The 17558-nt window shown below is 35.7% G+C and overlaps 1 pseudogene across 1 annotated transcript in view; it reads left to right on the top strand.

Moving 5' to 3' along the window:
* Positions 1–16971, top strand: part of LOC149799627 (uncharacterized) — a 45250-nt pseudogene extending 28279 nt beyond the window's left edge. Inside the window, exons 4-5 of the transcript XR_016421091.1 lie at positions 528–2567; positions 14998–16971. The product of XR_016421091.1 is annotated as an uncharacterized LOC149799627 (transcript). The remainder of the gene's footprint in view (positions 1–527; positions 2568–14997) is intronic.
* The last annotated feature ends 587 nt before the right edge of the window (positions 16972–17558 follow it).

Below are 17558 nucleotides of genomic sequence, written 5' to 3'. Positions count from 1 at the left end.
ATTCTCAGTGACTTCCATTATTATTGTTATTATTATTATTATTATTCCATCGATCTAGTGGCCTATGTGATTAGAATATCCGCTTCATATGCAGGAAGCCATCGTTAGGTGGGACATGATGCTACATGCCTGAGGCATGATGTCCTAGTGTTAGACATCACTATAAACTGTCAAACTACCACACTGCAGAAATCGTAGCGATAGGAATGAAAAACTGGTAAAGCTAAGTTAAAAATCCAATCACACACACACATACACACACATATTATTATTATTATCATTAAAGTCTGTCACGATACATTTAAATTAAATCTCAGTCTAGATACGATATGCAAAGAACGTTGTCAATCTTTATTTCTATCTTGACAGAAGGGAAATGTAAAAAGTAGTCTTCAACCGCAGCGCCATGGTATTATACAATCAGTTACTTTAACCATAGACAGTGAACTATGAGAATATTTCTATATGTGTCATATGACTGCCTTACGATATCGATATTATAGGTCACGTGATTTTGCTTTTTACAGGGAGCTATGCACATAGTTTAGCTGTTGCAATGGCCTATCAACAGGGTTGACGTTGATACAATTCTTCATTGAAACGTGGACCTGTGATTAAGATGGTAGGTGGACCTGTGCTTATGATGGTAGTTTGTCAATGCGTGAAAGGTAAAATATCCGAATATTGCGAACGGAGAAGGCTTGTAGGACACTGTAAATAATTGTCATTTGAATGTGTTGTTCAGCATTCCTTCAATATCGCAACAAGGAAGTGCTTTTAATTTCTACTTTTACTTTCACATATACCTTCTAGTAAATGTCCCGTCACACAAACAGGTTATACAATAACAACCACCCATTTGTATAGGTTATAATGGCAGAAACCCGGGAGGTTACATATAGACAGTTGAATTGCCCAATATGTTTGGAAATATTCGAATCACCGAAAGTTCTAACATGTTTGCATACATTTTGCGAAAAGTGCATATGCAAACATGCCCGCAGTCTCAAAGAGGCCGGGAGACATTCAAACTCAATTACGTGTCCCATCTGCAGAAATCCCACCCCTGCTCCCGCTGCCGGCCAGACACAAGATGAGTGGGCTGCTGATCTTGCTACTAATTCCATCGTTTTGTCGTTTTTAGAGTCAACAGAGACCAACAAGGATGACTTTGTCTATTGTCAGCCATGTTTAATTCTTGGAAAACAAAATATCTCCGTGGCATATTGTGTCACGTGTTCTGAGTATCTCTGTAATGACTGTTACAGTTGTCACAAAACTTTTAAAGTGAGCAAGGATCATACAATCACTGTACAGTCAGTGTCTGCACAGCAAAGTTGTAAATCATCTCAGGACATATATCGCTGTTCTATACATGGGAAACAATACAAATATGTTTGTTCCAACCACAAAGAGCTCTGCTGCAGTGAATGTATCATCAAAGATCACACAGAAAATGCGATGAAGTGTTACTTATAAAAATTTTATCTCAAAGTAGCATAGAAGGACAAGACTTTAAACAAGTACTGGAAAAATTAGAGACAGCGAAAACAATGTTTATAACGTTGCTTGAAAGTATATCCAACATTATAGATTCTATTGAGCAACAAAAGATTGAAATAACCAGGTCAATTCAAGATTGGACTATCACCATTAAAGAACTTATTGACAGACTAGAGATTGCAGCTCTTGACGAATTGAATCAGATGTGTAAACAAGAAAAGATAAAAGCATCAGATCAAATTGTGGAATGTAAGAGTGCAATAGCTGCCATTGAAACTTCTGAAGAAATGCTAATGAGCAGTAGAAAGTCAGAGGATGACATTAAAATATTTCTCACAAACACCAAAGTGTCCCAACAAGTTCGTAAATATTTGGAAAAATACAAAACAATGGAAAATAATACGGAAATTGTTGAATTAGACTTTCATTTTGACAGCTTTTGTGAAGGAATCATTCAAACCTTGTCATCCATCGGTAAACTGACAAGAAAGGTGAACAGGATTCCTAAATTATCGGCTGACTCGTCATTTGCAAAGACGAAAATACCAACAATTCAACCCAATTCAAAAATGGTCACATTTAGTGCCAAGACTCCCGATGATAAAAATATATTCAATATATATTTGGGTGTGTTCCTGTTTGATGACCGACTTGTGCTTTGTGATGAGGCAAATAACAAACTAAAACTGTTTGATAGGTATTTTCAGTTTGTGTCACATCTTGAAATGGACAATGAACCTAGGTATATCTGTCTTGTTGATGAAAGTACTGTGGCTGTAACTGTAGGTACATATATTAACCTTGTGTCTGTTACTAATAAACTGACAATACTGAGGAGTATATCTGTCGGCAAACAGTGCTATGGAATAGCTTCCTACCAACGGAACATCATTGTAGACATCTGTGGAAATTCGCTGCTTGCATATGATAATTCAGACGAAATCATCAATAGGATTACGTCATATGACAGCATGGTTTGGCATAATACACACTGTGTAAGTCAGGATGGACAAAGGATATATTACACAAGAAGGAACGCGGTAGTAACCATGGATATGAAAAGGGAATAAGTTGAATAAATTTAAAAGCAATGACCTGGAAGACGCGTCAGGGATCATTGTAGACAAACAAGGGATCATTTACTGCTGTGGAAAGGAATCTAAAACTGTGGTACAGGTTACTCAAGAAGGGAGACAACTCGGTGTATTACTCTCACACGATCATAGACTTGAGAATCCTCTTTGTATATGTTTGAATGACAGAAACGATACGATTCTTGTGTTTGAAGAAGGATCAAATTACGTGAAAGTGTTCAAAATAAGTTAATACAAAATTGGGATTTCCTTGTTTCAGAAACTCTGCAGAATGCACTTTCGTACGATTGTTAAAGCTAAACGTGATAAGTGGTAAAGCATTCAGTCTTTGTATGATCAGTTTGATAGGACATTATTAAAAGAGATGTCAAAACATCATTGAATGAGCCTGCGTTTTCATTTCTTTAATGACTGTTTCCATTGAGAGTTATTTCCTTGAGAGTATGCCAAACATGTTATTAGAGGTGTTGTCTTACATCTGTAAGTTGTGCAATTAACGACTAGTCATAACATAAATCAGATAGAAATACTTTACAATTTATTTGAAGGCATAGTTTGTAATTTAGGTATTGGAATTTATTTCCAAGTGGGTAAATATTCTCGGAAAACTGCATTTATTCTTCTGGCGAAATTCATTGCATGTTTCAAGTAATACGTATTGTAGATCTTAATAAGAACAAGACAATTAAAATATCAAATATAGTTTTATCATTTGATGTTAACATTTAAAATTATACGTATTGGGAGGCATAATGTTAGATTTTATCCTTTTTTAAATGCTCAAGCCAACTGTGGGAAAAGGGTTATTTTCCCTCACTAATTAATCAAAGCTATTGCTGCCCACCGACATGAAAAGTCTGCTATAGAATATTAACATTTTGAGAGAGAGAGAGAGAGAGAGAGAGAGAGAGAGATTAAATGAGAGTAAACAGATTAATTCCTTACTGATGACACATCAGACAAAATCACCAATATAACTAACCCAAGTGGAAATCTGCGCTGTCGTAATACACACAATATCTGTCAGGATGGACAAAGGATATAATACACTGCATGAAATACCATGGTAACCATGGATATTAAGTGGAAGAAATTGAATGCATCTGAAAGCAATGATTTGACAGGCGCATTAGGGATCATTGTAGAACAATAGAGGATCATTTATTGCTGCTGTAAGGAATCTAAACATAAACAGGTTACTCCGGGAGGGAGAAAAGTCGGTGTATTAATCATACGATTGTGGACTTCAAAATGTCGACGGTATCTGATTTCAATGACAGAAACACGATTCTTGTTTTAAAGAAACATCGAATAAGAAGAAAAACTTATTTATAATATTTTAATACAAAACCTGGCTTCCAGACCTCGATCACTTTGCAAATGTCATGTTTTTAAAAACAATCTGTGTGTTTATTCTTAATGTGATGAGTGGATTCTAATTGAAAGGGTTTGTAACCGTAGATGTGAAAATAAAGGTTAATTCGCCGGATTGGATTAATCACATCGTCGTCCGAGAGTTATGCGTTGGTACGTCACTGTCTTTTGAATGTATATATGTAGTTTTTCAGTCTTTTTGCGATTCTGAGGCGATAAAATACGCGTGAGAAAAGTTGAATCCGGCGGAGGGTTGTGGTCACGCTTGCACTCCTTGATTTCATTTATATTACCAATAAGGTGATTTCATGTTGTCAGATATTTCGCCGTACTTTACTGATAAAACATCAGACTCCTGTGGGCAAAGTAATCTAGCTTTATCTGATCATTTAGAAAATAAGACATCGTCCACAGACTATTTGCTTCATTACTGAAGTAATGACTGATTTCATTTCTTTATTGAAAAGTTATTCAGTTTCTTTATCAATGTGGTAATGCATTTTCAAACGTAAATTTGGGAAGCGAGGTCTTTATCACTCGTTGTTATTTTCTTTCTTCAAACATTTCATTGGATATATAGACAAAACTACATATGTATTTTGTTCCGAAGCGAGCGGAAAGAATGAGTTTGATATACGACTCATTTGCCTTCAAAGAGGGGAAGGACGATATTTCAGCACGGACACTTTCCTTCGGAATAAAGTGGGCTCTCGGTTCCGCATATCGGGCTAAACCCACACCAATAAATTTGGTTTGCATATCGGCTCACGAAACTGTTCCTTAACTGTAATTAGCCATGCCGTGGAATGGATACACTGGACAACAAATTTTTACAAAAGTCATGTTACTGAAATAAAATTAGTCAATTCTTATCAATTTTTATGTGCTGAACACGAATATGACAGTCAAATTGCAAAATTGGCTCTAGTTTTTTTGTAATCTGCAAGAAATTAATGTTTACATAACGAAATGCATTCCAATAGTAAAAGGTCAACTGTAATAGCCTACCTATAAAAAATCAAGTCATTGACTACATCTTAGATTTCTTCGCCTGTCTCTTGTACAGCTGTTCGGGAGCATCTCTGAGGAGTGTCCAGCAGTAGTCAGCCAGCATTGTAGTGGACCATTTTCCCTGGTATCTTTGTTCCATTGTTGCGATATCTTGATGAAAACGTTCGCCGTGTTCATCACTAACAATACCACAGTTGCTAGGAAAGAAATCCAAATGGGAATGAAGGAAGTGAATCTTTAGAGACATATTGCAGCCAAGTTTCTTATACTTCATCAACATGTCTTCTACTAGTTCCTTATAGTTTTCTGCCCTAACATTTCCGAGGAAGTTTGTAGAAACTAGGCGAAAAGCATTCCATGCTTGTTTCGCGTCACCTTCCAGCAAGTTGTTGAACCGGTCATCTTTGAAAAGCTCTCGAATCTGAGGACCCACAAAAACTCCCTCTTTAATCTTTGCTTCGCTGAGTCGAGGGAATTTTTCATGCAGGTATCGGAATGCTGGCAAAGTCCGGTCAATGGCTTTCACGAAGTTCTTCATCAAACCTAGTTTGATGTGAAGGGGTGGTAGCAAGATTTTCTGAGCCTCAACCAGAGCTGGGTGTTGGATATTCTTCTCTCCAATGGCTACATTCTGCCTGTGAGTCCATTCCTTCCTCATGTAGTGCATTTCCCTTGCTCGGCTATCCCACTCGCATAAGAAACACATGTATTTTGTATATCCTTGCTGCAGTCCCATTAAAAGGGCAACTACCTTCAAATCACCACAGAGGTGCCAGCTGTACTTGTTATACTCAATGGAATTCAGTAGCTGCCTTAAGTTATCATATGTCTCTTTCATGTGGACAGCATACGCTACTGGAATAGATGGAAGAATGTTTCCATTGTGCAAAAGCACAGCCTTGAGACTCAGTTTCGAAGAGTCCACAAATAGTCTCCATTCTTGTGGGTCATGAGTGATTTTTAAAGCATTCATGAGGCCCTCAATATCGGAACAGAATATCAGATTACTTTCCTTTCTGAAGAAAGGCTCCAATTGCTGGTGGCGCTTTCGATATGCAGTAATTGTGACATCTTCTTCTAGAAGATTCCATTGTTGGAGTCTTGATCCTAGCAATTCTGCCTTGTTCTTTGATAAGTCCAAATCACGAATCAGGTCATTTAGTTCTTCCTGTGTTATTCTGTGTGGGGTTGATGATGCACCACAGTGAAAATCTGGATCACTGCATGCTGATGGACCAGGAGAAGAACAGGTCGACTCACCTTTGTCTTCGTCAGATGAATCAAGAGAATATTCTGCTGGAGGTTCTGGAATAGGAAGTCCCTCACCATGTGGAACTGGTCTCAATGCAGACGGAATGTTTGGGTAGACTATTCTCGACTTCTTTCGCTTCGTTATTCCGCCGGAAAGAGGAGGAACCAAGCAGAAGTAACAGTCATTTAGGTGGTTGCTTGGCTCTCTCCACACCATTGGGACTGCAAACGGCATTGATGACCTTTTGCAATTCAACCACTGTGAAAGCTGTGTTGTACATGTAGCACAGCATATATGCGGAGCCCAAGGCTTGTCTTGGTCACCAACCTTGCATCCGAAGTAAAGATGATATGCCTTCTTCACTTGAGAATTGATACTTTTCTTCTGGTTGGCAAATGTCACTTCCCCACAAATATAGCAAAAATTGTCCGCGGTATTAACACACTTTCGAGGCATTACTGTTCTTTATTGTACGTAAATGGATAAAATAATAAGTTTTATGTAACAGTAGCTTGAACTGTCTCGCACAACGTCTAAAATATTTTAAATGCTGAACCTATCTGATTGGGCTTTATATAGTACACTGCTTACGTCAGCTTCAGCAGCCGCCTGGCATTAGTATAATAGGCCTACACATGTATAGTACACTGCTGACGTCAACTTACTTCAGCAGCCGCATGGCATTAGTATTGCATTGCATCAGAAAATGATGCAATCAACTGTGGATGATGTGAGCATGATGGTATTATGCAATGTTACATCATTATTCCGGATGTTGCTGCAGTCCTACTGGAGAAATTTACACAGTGAAACATAGAAAATGAGGTATATGAATATCTTCAAAACGAGAGCCAATACAAATTTTTCACGGTTATATTCGTGTTCGGCACACCAAAATACTACAGATTAGGGCCTTTTCAAGTCAGTAATGATTTCACTGTTGACCAGTGATATCTGAGTACACTTATCCATTTTTTATTACAGACCTTTCATCCCAAAAGGCTCAATTCGAGCTGCAGGAACATTTACCAGTGGTGCAAAAGATTACCTTTTCAGGTTGTTCTACTTCTTCATAAGGATGCAGTTTCACGACTTCTGCTGTATTTGCGAGAGAGAAAAATGTTTCCCTTTCGAAGCCGATCCACGACATACGTAGTCTTTCTATTCAGGTTATCTAAATGCTGTCTCACATACCTTAGTGGACCGGAGATGGTCTCTGGGGGATAAAGAGATATATCTCCCTACACCTCTTACCTATTCTATACTCTATTAAGATATATTGTGATTAGTAACGTATCTGAAGAAGAAGCTAATTTTTTCTAGTAAAATGTTTCTTTGATAGTTCTTACACAATCTTAATGCATATACACCAAATCCAGCCTCCCCGAAGTTACACACAATCCCATTATCGAAGGGAGAGCACTCTATCTAACTACTACCTATGTGGGCAGATAATGTTTAGCTTTTAGCTAAAAGTTATAATCTGGGATTGCTGAATTTGCGAGGTAGTGGTAGCTCTCCAAAGGTATTATAATTATCGAAGAAAAATATTATACTAGAAAAAAATTGGTGGTTACCACAGTTTGGTCATGTTGCAAATATAGCCCACTGCTTTGAAAGGCAGCTACATGACATTCGTGAAAACAAGTCTTTCTTTTCTCACCAAGAACTCTATCAAATTCAACGGAGCTTTCTAATGATGCACATACGCATACATACATATGCACCGTTATTTGTTCGGAATGAAGTCCCTTCTATTGACATTGTGCACATTAAGTATCAACACCTTACTCCAGAGGTGGGCAAACTTTCCAGTGCAAGTGCCGCATACGCAAATTTACACCTTGTCGCGGGCCGATTATTCATTAAGTAAAATAATTAATATTTTAAATAGCAATAACAAAAGGTTTTTCTAAATAACATCATAATTAATTTTCAGTTGTTAATATGTTGTTAATATTTGAAAGCTTAAACTTAAACTTCAAAAGAAGCACATTTATTTGATAAACAGAGTAACATAAACAGAGTCAGTGCGAATGATGACTTGTTCCTAGGCCGCATGAAAACCCTTGGCGGGCCGCATGAAAGCCCTTGGCGGGCCGCATGCGGCCCGGCCGCCGTAGTTTGCCCTCCCCTGCCTTGCTCCATACATACAGAGTGGAAACCCCGTCTCTACACTTAGCAGAATATTGTAGCAATGTGATCATTTTGGTTTAAATGGCTATTTGTTAGCAGTCCGAGCAGTCTAAACTCTTCCATTGAAAACCACAATGATGGTCCCGATGGAAAGTCCATCTCATATAGGACATATGCTTACTAACACAGCTCACCAGTCTCTTTCCAGCGTCATAGCTGTGTCCTTTAATCAACCATCTTGTGGAAAGAGATGCATTTCTCTCCCTGACCTCTTCTGAAAAAATGTCTTTATAGTCATTGTCTTTCTTTGATATATAAAAACGTTACTCATATTAATCCATTAATTTTTACAATGTTAATAGTTTGGCTTAATATTATTACTGAAAGATAGAACATATAGTTAACATTTGAAATAGAACTGGCGCACACGACGAACCTAAATGATGCTATTGTGGAGTAGGTCACGGCATCATCCTTTTCATTGTTCAAGTGTACAAACTGACATAAATTTCTGGTGACAAATATATTACAAGTGTTTTGCACATCCATTGTCTTACCAACTCTCTATTTTTACATAAGACATTGTTAAAGATGATAATGCTTCATGTGGTAAAAACGTTACTACTGTATCGCACCAGTTTTACTTATGTACGAAGTACCAACAGTATAAGAGAAAAAAACGGAATTAAAACATAATAAATGCTTTTTTCTTGGTTTCTATAATTAGTGACCTGCATTTCTTTCTCGCCACTTTTCTATTTCTGTTTATTTTGGTCTTAAAACACATTTATAGAAATATCGTTTTTTTTTGCTACTTGGTCTTATTTAAATTTTTTTAAACTGAATATATTTAATACAACGTTCCTTAAAATAGAGTTATCTTAGCCATTACAAAATACTGTTGAGGTATTATAAATTTAGAAATATACCTGTGTATTTCTTTACTTCATTTTGTCTCATCGTTTTTAGAGACAGAGACGCACAAGTAAACAATTGACTTTCTTTTCACACTGACCCAACCCATGTAGAACTTGATTTACCTTTTTAAAACGTTCATGTACCCACTGGAAAAAACGTCTCAGCCTAAACGTTAACAAGATAAAAATAAACATGAAAATCTGCTAGACTGACAAAAAATTTTGATCAGATCATTTAAAAAGTTATACAACATTACATACCAAATTTCATTTGACAGTCTCAAAAGGACTGCTTAATCACAAGGCCGATTTTTTAAAATAAAAAAGTGGACATTTAGTACGTACATGAGGAGTTTTATAAATATGCCTAGTATATAACATTTTTATTGATTGGTATTCCTTTGTCAGTCTTCATGCCACAGATCTTCAGCTGGAGTATGGACAAACTAGTCAATATTTAATGCATTGTTCGTATATTTCCTGCTCAGAGTATAAGAATCTTCTTGTCACATAATCGATCTTCATGTTGAAAGACTTGTTAGAATATGAGAGATAATATTCAACAAGATATACGTGCTGACCACATCAGGAAAAGACTGGCAACATAATTTTATTTTGTAACTTTTGGGAGTGAGAATCTTATATAAATATAGAACCATTCGAGCCAGTTCCACTCTAGAGGGAATTATGTGGATGTTGGTTTAATGTGTGAAATAAGTAAATTAATTATTTGCAATTTTATAAAGCTACAAGGATATTAGGCATGTGTGATAGAAAAAAGACTTTATTTGTTATCATATTAAATCCATTTAGTTGCACAGCTGGTACTGAAAATGGAATAATTCACATGGTGTATTATAAACGTTATTCACAGAATATTCTGCACTGGCAAAATGTTTTCCTTTTGTATTAAAGTTGAAAACATTTGAATCAGGACAAAATCAAAATATGATCAAAATATGTCTAGTGCTTATTTGGAAGTTACGGAAAGCTTTTATATTTTGGCACAGTAAGCTATATTTGATGGCAGATTGGTATTATTTGGACAAGCTTTTAAAAAAAACATACCAGAATCTTTTCTGGAAATTTTGGTCACATTCTGTTGAGTAATGAAAGCTTTAACTAATTGTAAATTGTCATCGTCTATTTCGGTCGGAAAGTTATTAGTATCAGAATAATTTATGTAAAATGTGGTCAAACTCTACTGATCTGTTTCTGAGACGTTTTTTTCTTTTTTTTATGTTAACAGTGACAACAAGGTGCAAACAATATTATTTAGATTTTTAGAGAAATACAAATTAGATTTGTTTTTGTAACCCCTCTGCAGACGAAATAAAAATATAAGTAAAGAAAGTTCGACAAGTTTAGAAATTTAAAAAACAACTGGCATAAAACTTTAATCAAGCCATTTACATAAGCAGGCAAACATGTTTTTTGTTTCGATTGAAATTCAGATTTGGGAATAATGGACTCCCATGTAAAATCGTGATGTATGAAACCCTCTATATGAAGAACCAAGTCTTTACTTTCAGAATCTAACAAATGTTGTTTTTTAATTAATTTTCTTCGATAAAAGTGTTAAATAAAATGATATGCTGCATACCTTTGATGAAGGCGATCTATGTACAAAACAAACAAGAGAATAATTCGTTACACTTGAGCCCACCACTACTTTAAGCGATAGAACAGTTAACAGAAAGGCAGTGAATCATCTGTAAAGGTGTACATGTTTGACAATGTTAATATATATATATATATATATATATATATATATATATATATATATATATATATATATATATATATAAAATAAGCTTATCCCTCGAAGGGGCCGATACTATTCTAACAAAATGAATTTTCAGAGTTCTAAGGTAAGCTTATTATAAGCTTATCCCTCGAAGAGGCCGATACTATTCGGACAAAAAGAATTTTCAGAGTCCTAAGATAAGCTTATTTTTTCCGTGCCTGTAGTATTTTGTACTGCTGAATATTGAAACCATCTCTGATATTCTTGAAAAACTCCAACATGCCAAATTGGTTAAAAAAAAACATTTTCTTAACAATTCAATATTTGAAACTACTACCACAATCATTTGCAGAGAACGTATTTTACAGAATACGTTATCTAAAATACCAAAAATGTTATGCTCTGTAACTTTTAATGGTATTTATTTCTAAATTATTTACAGTTGCGCATCAAACTGGTAGCAAATCATTTTCACAATAGTCAATTCTATGATTACAAATGCACACCCATTCTAAATGCAATCCGTTGCACACTATGTTTAAAAATTATTATTATGTCATAAAAAGAATACAAAATGCTTTTATCATGATGACTCTTAACGTTTGAATTAATATACTGCTATCCTGACAGAAAATCTATAAAATGTGATAACGTATTTATTTATTTTTTTTGCCTGCAAAAGAAGGACAAACTCAGTCTGTGATGTATAAGCAGCTACTTTCGGAAGACTTCAGGCAGCGGTTTATTTGCTTGATTCTGGGCAGCGAAGAATGTAACCTTGCTTCCATAAAGGGGCCCAAAGGGGCCGAGTTGTAAAGCGTGAACCGTTAGAGATCACTGCCATCTCAACTTTGTCTGCGTGGGTTCGAGTCTCGGGCTCGACCAATGTGTGTATGTGAGGAAGCTTGCCAGTAGATTCTTGTGGGTAGGTGGTTCTTTCAGGGGTTTTCCCGGGTTCGTCCTCTACTATTTATACTGGCCGCCATGCATAGACTATCTTGTGCTGAAAAAGCCTACACCAATAATGACAACACAGCTTCCATAAAAACCCATCGTGCTTTGGATTTAAGGAAAAGTACAAGGTCCGTTCTCGCGATTTTGACGGAAAAACCCTTCTTATAAAATCATGTTCCACATTTGGTCGCATGCTTGGGCAAAGCAGCTCATTCTTCTGACTTCAGAGTTGATAACCTTTCCAATACCTGTTTTCAGATTATGGACGTCAGCATTTGCTGAAGTAGCAACCTCTTCACTAAGTATATGTTCTGAACTCATAAATACCAGCAGCGAAAACTTAGCTAATGGAATTTTTCTTCACGAGGTATCTATCCTGACTAATGCTACTGTACTCAGTAACAAAAAATATACGATGAAAAATTATAATAATATAATCGTTCTTACTCAGGAATCACAATCTTTATTCCATCAAAATGACGCAAATTTGGGTTGTAACTATACAAACTGGCTTACATGTAAATTAATAATAATAATAATAATAATAATAGTAGCAACAACAACAATAGTAATCTTTGGTTGTAAAATCGGCCATCGGCCCAAAATAACATGCATGTATTAAAAATATGGTACAACCACATAACGGTTCTAGGATTAACACAATGATTCTCTAGCTTTTACAGATTATTTTTAGAAATAGCAAAATTATTTATGATATAATTATTAGTATTCATTCTCTGGATAAAGTTATAAACATGCTGTTTATAATATAATAACAATACCAACAACACTGTAGCAGTAGTTTGTTACATAGTTTTAATCCGATTATAATTATTATTATTATTATTATTATTATTATTAAACTTGTTAAAATTATGTTTGAAGTTCTGCAAATCTACTGCATAGTTTTTTTTAATATCAATTTCTCCCACTATGCAGTGACTGTTTTCACCTCGGTGTTCGTAACTATGCACTGAAGATGCCCGGATATGAAAGAGTGCCCCAATTTCCGACCCAAATCCTTCGTGACTTCCATTCTTCTTCTTCTTCTCCATCTTCTTCTTCTTCTTCTTCTGCGCCATCTTCTCCATCTTCTTCTTCTTCTTCTTCTTCTTCTCCATCTTCTTCTTCTTCTTCTTATTATTATTATTATTATTAGTAGAGTAGTAGTAGTAGCAGTAGTAAAGTCTGTATCACGATACGTTTGAATTACATCCCCATCATCAACACTATCACAACGAAAATGTACTATTAATATATGATATTTTATCGTAAATGCAGACACATATTAAAGTATATTTGTTTGACGTAGTGGGGTTGCCACATGCCAATAAAATGCTTTATGCATAACCTAGTACAGTAGAACCTGTTTTGAAGGACCACCCCTTCTGCCAGAAAAGTATGGTCTCTCATGACAGGTCATAACACTATGCAATCAATAAATATGTGGATTCTGAAAAGGGCTCTCAACACGGGTGGTCTCACATATCAGGTGCTAATTTCAGCAATGAATGTTCCAAGCTCAAGACTGTTAAAGGACTGAAATTCAATCAATAAAACAATGTCTCTATTTTTTCAGTTACATCTAGGCTAAGCTATCTCTCAAAAAATAAATTACATTATTAACCAATCCTGGCCAGCCAAACCAATATATGCTTTAGTTTGTGTTTGCCCATTCCCAGGCTGGTTTTCATTTTTCCGTACAATTATTACGTATTTCCTGGGCGTAAGTGTAGTAAAACAAATAAATTTGATGGGTTTGGTAATTCGCCTTCGCTGCAATGTACCACATATTTGCGACCGAAACGGACAGCCACGCTTCCGTTATTCACAAGACATTCTAGACAAACTCTTCGAAAGAAAAGGCACACTTGAGAAATACAAATGTTATGAATAGACTTAAACAACTCAGTGAATAGAGCGCGGAAATCACTTTATCGGATCCAAATATAGCGCCACCTGTTTGATACCCTTGAGTAGTTGACTGGTGTCCCTATGTTTATAGAAAGATGTAAAATGAACCTTAGTCTAAAAGACTAAATGGAAAGAAAGCATTTAGACTTCTCTATAGATGTTTTTCTTCGGATTTGTTTTAGAATGAACCGTGACATTGACATTACATATTAAGTTAAATTGGGTGGGGGTTATTACATTGGAATCGCTAGACCAGTGGAAGCCATTCTGGTTACGTATTACTGGAGGTAAGCGTTTGGGGGAATATGGTCTTGAAAAGGCAGAAAACTTAGTAACGGGAGACCTACCTGCTATGAATGAGTAACGCGGGAAAAAATAAGGAATACAAACTATACACATATATGTATCACATCTTTCAAACGGACATTATTTATTAAGGTTATTTCCCATTCTACTCTTTCTTTATCTCGATTAGTTTGGTGATACGTCATGATGGTATTCTTGCAATTCAGGTCGTTATTAAAAACTATTTCGATACAACTTTACAGTATTAATTTTTCAACATACATCAGTTTGGTACAGCGGTTGTGATTATTAATTATGGTGTTAACTTTGCAATCATTTGTAGTTCTTGGTAAAATATAAATTTGCAACATTTCTATTTCTTCTAATTCTTTTTGATTTTCCAAAAAATGAAGTTTGGAATCTTACGCGAAACAGGTAATTGTTTTTGAATAACATAAATCCTGGTTATCAAAATAGCAATCTGTCCGACCGCTCCGATGGCCTAGTGGTTAGAGCGTCCGCCTCGGAAGCGGGAGGTCGTGGGTTCGATCCCTGGCCGAGTCATACCGGAGACTTAAAAAATGGTACTAACAGCTGCCTCACTTGGCGTTCAGCATTAAGAGGTTAGTGTTAGGACTGGTCGGCCTGGTGTCAGGATAATGTGACTGGGTGGGACATCATGCTACATGTCTGCGGCATGATGCCCCAGTGCTAGACATCACTATAAACTGCCACATTGCAGACATCGTAGCGATATGACTGAAAAATTGTTAAAGCTACGTTAAAAGTCAAAATCACATCACATCACAGCAATCTGTCCGCAGTCGTAGCAGTATATTTTTCATTGGTTTGAATGCCATGTTGGACACGTTATTGGCTATATCATGCCGAGGAATAATTTTTATCACATTGCTCGAAAGGAGCTCCAAATTTTTTGATTCCATCGAGCATCAAAAGATTACAATAACCAAGACAATTCAAGATTGGACCATCACCATTAAAGAGCTTATTGATAAACTGCAGAGCGCAGCTCTTGAAGAATTGAATCTGATGTGTAAACAAGAAAAGATAAAAGTATCGGATCAAATTTTGGAATGTAAGAGTGCAATAGCTGCCATTGAAACTTCTGAAGAAATGCTAAAGAGCAGTGAAAAATTAGAGGATGATACGAAAATATTTATCACAACGACCAAAGTATCCCGACAAGTTCTCAAGTATTTAGAGAAATACAAATCAATGGAAAATAAATCAGAAACTGTTGAATTAGAATTCAATTCTGACAGGACGTGTGAAGGAATCATTCAAACCTTGTCATCCATCGGTAAACTGACAAGAAGGGTGATACAAGTGCCTAAACTACCTGCTGACTCCTCATTTGCAATGACGAAGATACCAACAATTCAACAGAATTCAATGGTCACTTTTAGTGCCAAAATTTATAATGATGACAAAATATGCAGGATAGTTTCGGGTGTTTTCCTTTTCGATATACGACTTGTGCTGTGTGATCAGTCAAATAGCAAACTAAAACTGTTTGATGGGCTTTTTCAGTTTGTGTCACATCTTAAAATGGCGCCTGGACTTAGTTCTATCTGTCTCATAGATAAGGATACTGTAGCTGTAACTCTTCGTACACATATTAATCTTGTGTCTGTTACTAATATACTGAAACCACTGAGGCATATATGTGTCGATAAATATTGTTATGGAATAGCTTCCTACCAACAGAACATTATAGTAGACATTGGCGGAGATTCACTCCTCACTTATGATACATCTGGAAGAATCATCAATATAATTAAGCAATATGACAACATTGGTTTACATAATACACACTGTGTTAGTCACGATGGACAAAGGATATATTACACTACAAAAGACACCGTAGTAACCATGGATATGACAGGGAATAAACTGAACATATTTGTCAGTAATGATCTGAAAGGCACATCAGGGATCGCGGTAGACAAACAAGGAGTCATTTACTGCTGTGGAAAGGTGTCTAAAACTGTAATACAAGTAACTCCAGAAGGGAAACAACTCGGTGTATTACTATCACACGATCATAGACTTGAGAAGCCTATTGGTATATGTTTGAATGAAAAGAACGACACGATTCTTGTGTTTGAAGAAGGGTCCAGTGAAGTGAAAATATTTAAAATAAATTAACATAAAATGGTGATTTCCCTATGTTAGAGACTCTACAAATGGCACGTTTATATAATTGCTAAAGCTAAATGGGATGATTGGCAAAGTAGTCTCCCTTTGTCTGATCAGTTAGAAGATATGGCATCATCCAGAGACGTGTCACAACATGATTTAATTATTCCTTCGATTTTCTTTTCTTTAATGGATGCTCGTACATATTTCTTTAAGAGCATGTGAAATCTAATTTTAGATGATGTCATAAGGATTATTCACTCAGGTGAAATTAGGAAAGTACGGATCATTCTCAGTCCTTGATATTTTTATATTCTTCTATTCACGCGCTTTAATGGATATGCATATGTGAGTTTCACAATGAACGACTTGCCATAATAGAAATCAGACAGAATTATAGACACTTCACAATTATTTTTTGAAGGCATATTTTACAATTTATTTCCAAAATTGGTATGTGTTTGGGAGATAATCTGAAATAGCTGCTGTTTTATTTTTCAAGTGAAATTCGTCATTTGTTTAAAAAAAATATTGTAGGTCTTACTAAACAAGAACATTATAATACCAAATAGAAAACATGTTTTTCAATCAGTCACCAGATGTTGTCCAATAAAATTGTACGTGTTGGCAGACATAATGTTATCTTTATCTTTTGTTCTATATTTTAGCAAAGTCAGGTGTATGAAAAGGCTTATTTGCTAATGCTAATTCATCAAAGCTGTTTTCTGACCACCGAACTATAGAGTCTGCGAAAAAAATATTTTGAGAGAGAGCCTAATTAAATAAGCAGAAATAGATTCATTGCTTACTTTCAGACACAATCATCAATATAATTAATTCAAACGACAATTTTTTAAAAAAAATATTATTATATTGAATTCTTTATTATCCCTATTATCGCTGGGTCGGGGAACACCATCCCATGGTCACCTTACAATCAAAACATTTCTGGTTATCAGTTAATCCAGGGACAATAAATAATACACAAAAGGAAAAGACACACACACGCACGCACATATGCATATTGAATGCAATCTCATTTACAGTAATATTTCCTGTTTTCCGCATTGCACAAGTTACAAGTTCATGGTTGAAGCCCATTTATGAAGAAATTGATCCTCACTTTTGTATAATTTAGCAGCATATTTTTCATATGATCTTATGCGCTTCAACTATTTGCTTAAAAACATAAATGGAAGGATTCTGCATCA

This window comes from Sinohyriopsis cumingii, chromosome 5, assembly GCF_028554795.1.
Source record: "Sinohyriopsis cumingii isolate HCF-2022 chromosome 5, ASM2855479v2, whole genome shotgun sequence".
NCBI classification, from domain to species: Eukaryota; Metazoa; Mollusca; class Bivalvia; order Unionida; family Unionidae; genus Sinohyriopsis; species Sinohyriopsis cumingii.
This window is presented reverse-complemented; position numbering and strand designations above follow the sequence as displayed.